Source organism: Tenrec ecaudatus, chromosome 8 (assembly GCF_050624435.1).
Source record: "Tenrec ecaudatus isolate mTenEca1 chromosome 8, mTenEca1.hap1, whole genome shotgun sequence".
Lineage (NCBI taxonomy): Eukaryota > Metazoa > Chordata > Mammalia > Afrosoricida > Tenrecidae > Tenrec > Tenrec ecaudatus.
Genome location: NC_134537.1, coordinates 56199514 through 56202979, shown reverse-complemented (window position 1 = coordinate 56202979; position 3466 = coordinate 56199514). Strand labels below are relative to the sequence as shown.

At 39.2% G+C, this 3466-nt stretch overlaps 1 pseudogene; it reads right to left on the bottom strand.

Annotated features, from left to right (window-relative positions):
* Positions 1-2079: 2079 nt before the first annotated feature.
* Positions 2080-3240, bottom strand: LOC142454318 (protein kish-A-like; annotated as a pseudogene).
* Between the last annotated feature and the right edge of the window lie 226 nt (positions 3241-3466).

The following is a 3466-nucleotide window of genomic DNA, read 5'->3' as shown; positions in this document are numbered from 1 at the left end:
ATATCAAGGAACTGGCCATCATCCTTTTCTTTGTTTAGTAGAAATGGCTGAACCCATTGTGATAGTTTCACACTTCACCAAATTCAATAAGCATAAGAATAAGAATTCCATAAAGTAGGGGAATATAACAATATTGTCAACAAGGTGTCTTTAATAAAACTATTTAAAGGGATGTAGAATATTAAAAAGAAAAAAGATAAGAATAATTTCTAATTCTTCGAGTGGATAAAATAGTGTGCCATGAAAAGGCAGAAATCTGAATGGTCAATAAACATATGAGAAAGTGTTCCAGATCATTAACCATAAGAGAAATGCAAATTAAAACAACTAGGTGATACCACCTAGTACCCTCAAAGATAACCCAGTTCAAAACGTCAGAAAGTAACAATTGTTAGAGGGGCTGTGAGGCAACAGGAACTCCACTGCTGGTAGGTATGCACAGCCAATATGGAAATCAATTTGACGATATCTAAAACAGATGGAAGTAGAACTACCATACAACCCAGCAATCCCTCTACTGAGCATATACCCCGCAGAGGCAAGAAACAAACCACGGCCAGACAGCTGTGCTCTAACGTTCATTGCGGCACAGTTCACAGTTGCAAGGAGTTGGAAACAACCCACATTTCCATCAACAGACAAATGCATCAGAAAACCGTAGTACATATACACAGTGGAATACTATGCATCCCTAAAAAGCAGCTATGAACGCATGAAGCACATTGCCGCATAGGAAGAAGTAGAGGAAATTATGCTAAGCAAAGTGAGCTAAGCACAAAAGGACAAATACAACATGAGTCCACAGAGGCAAACTTAAAAAATGGACCAAAGAGGAAAAGCTACTATGTACATGCATTCCTGGGGTGAGGTCCAGGGACTATTGCAGGGGCCAAACCCAATCCATGGAAACATATAGCAGTCAACTAAGTAGGAGGGAGAAGAAAGAGAAACCAAAAAGACATGGGTAGGTGGGGAGCAGGGCACTAACCCACCCAAGGGGAAGGTATTATTGATATCTCCACTGGAGAGGGAGAGAGATCAGCTTCAGCCCGGTGTGCCAAGACGTGAATATAACATACCAGCATTTCCCCGGGAACCAAGAAGGAACTCTGTGGCCCCAATCTCAACTATGTGCGTCCTCCCCTCCCAGAAGAATGCACTTCAGCGGAAAGCACCGATGCTACAGTTGGGGAGATGGGGCATGTCTGATTCTGGAGAAAAGAGTGTGACACCTCATCAGATTCTACTGGAAAACTCTCCTAAAGGTCAAAATTCAGACCTGGATTTATTTACAGGCTTCTCCTTTTATTGTCATTGGTTTTCTTTTTGTTGTTATTTTCTTTGTGGTTTTTGTTATTATTGTTGTTTTGTTAGTTTTGACTTCCTTTGTTGTTTTGTTTGACTTTGCCTGGATTTGCACTTATTAATGTCTCTGCATCTCTATCTATATCAGATAGGCAGGATAAGTAATTCAGAGATGAAAACAATGGGACCAATGGTGCCAGGGGGACACGGGAGAAGGGGAGGTGGGAGAAAGGAAGGGGAGTCAACCAACCCAGGGACAAGGGAGTTTGCTACTCCCTTGAGGTGCTCTGGTTCATATGCATCCAAATAGGTGTTGCCAGCAGAAAAGCAAGCAAGCATTAGCAAATACAAGTGCAACAGCTAGCAACACATATTGAACAATAAAAAAGGTAACCAAAAAGGTCTCAAGACAATAAAGATGTGTTATTTCCGAATCACAGTGAAAGGAATTTAGCACAACTGATCAATCATGGGTTTTTTTGTATTTGCCTTTGAGATAGATGTCTCCCTAAAAACTGGTATCAAGCAGAACAGTATTAATGAAAATACTGAGGTTGATTGTTACAGAAATATTAAATTCTTTGAGTCCTAGTTACATCTTATTTATATAATCTTTTCGTCCAATACCATAGAAATGGAGCGGAGCAGTTGGAAATATATCTCACTCAAAGTTCGAAGAGAAAAAATATTCACCATTCTTTCTATTAATTTCTGTAGGTAAGTCCTTTTTCTTATTGAAATCGGAATGGAATTAATTTCTGGCATTTTCCCAAGCTACTTTGTCAACAGGATATTGAAAGCCACCACTATACAACATACTGCAACATAAGGACTCTTCTGTTCCCCAATTCTAGTACACTTCCAAAATATATCCAACAGTACAGTGTTATTTCTATCCAGGATGCTGGGAGCCAATGATCAAATATTAACACAGGTCCATATCGGGATACGCTCCCCCAAACCAGATTTTTTTCCTAAGCTATGTATTTAATTTTTTTTACAAAATAACCTTATCATCTTCAAAGTACTCTCCATTACACTTAATACATTTGTCAAATCTTTTATTCCATTCTTGAAAATATTTTTCAAACTCATTTGTTTGGATGGCTGACAGCACCTATCTCATTTTTCCTTCACCTCTATGATGTTCTCAAATCACCATCCTTTCCTGTCCCTCTTCATTTGTGGAAACAAAAAATGCTCACACAGAGTAAGGTCAGGTGAGTAAAGTTCATGAGGCAAAAGAGGCATGCTGTTCTTTGCCCAAAACTGGATCACTGAGAAGACTGTGTGAGCAGGTGCATTGTTGTAGAGGCAAAAGAAGTCCCCCATCGTCCTTGAATTAGGCCTTATTTATTGCACACTGTTCCACAATCTTTTCAGAACTTCTAAGCAGAAACCTTGATTAACAGTGTGACCTGGTAGAACTGGTAGAACAAATGCCAAATGCACTAAAATTTGACATTTTCACCTGTTCAGGAAGTTGACAAATGTCCAGAAAAAGGTTTGTGATCAATCAACATTTCACCTTTTTTGAAACGAGAAATCCACTCGCACACTTGAGTTTTTCCCATAGTGCTGTCCTTGTGAGCTGTGTTCAACATCACAACAGTTTCTCTAGCATTTTTCTCAAGCAGGAAACAAAATTTCACAGCTTCACACTGTTCTCGTAAGTCAGCCATAAATCACTTTAAAAAAAAAACAAGGTTTGAGTGAAACTGCTTTTGCACAAAAATTCACTGTGACCAGAGAACCATCCCAGGTGAGACCACTGAGTGCACTCAGATTGAGTTGCTCGATGCTCACCTACCAGGAAGAGAGTGTACTACAAAAACTCTGCTCCTCCTAGCACAATTCCAGTTTTGGGGGGTTAACCCCTAATGTAAGTATCAAAATTACAGTCAACGGTGTATGAAAATTAAAAATGGCAGACATAGTGAGGCCAGGGAAGCCACAACCACATTATACTTCTGGGCCCTGGGTGGAAAAGCTGGAATATTTCTACAACACTGTCATGGCCAACATTTTCGAATACAGTGTTTGAATTTCAGTAATACATACTTTATCATTAAGTTTAAACATGGTGTTCTAAGTTTTGCTATTTACAGAAGCAAGCCAATTTTTCTTTTTTCTCCAATTTTGTACTTTGTTCTAATGAACT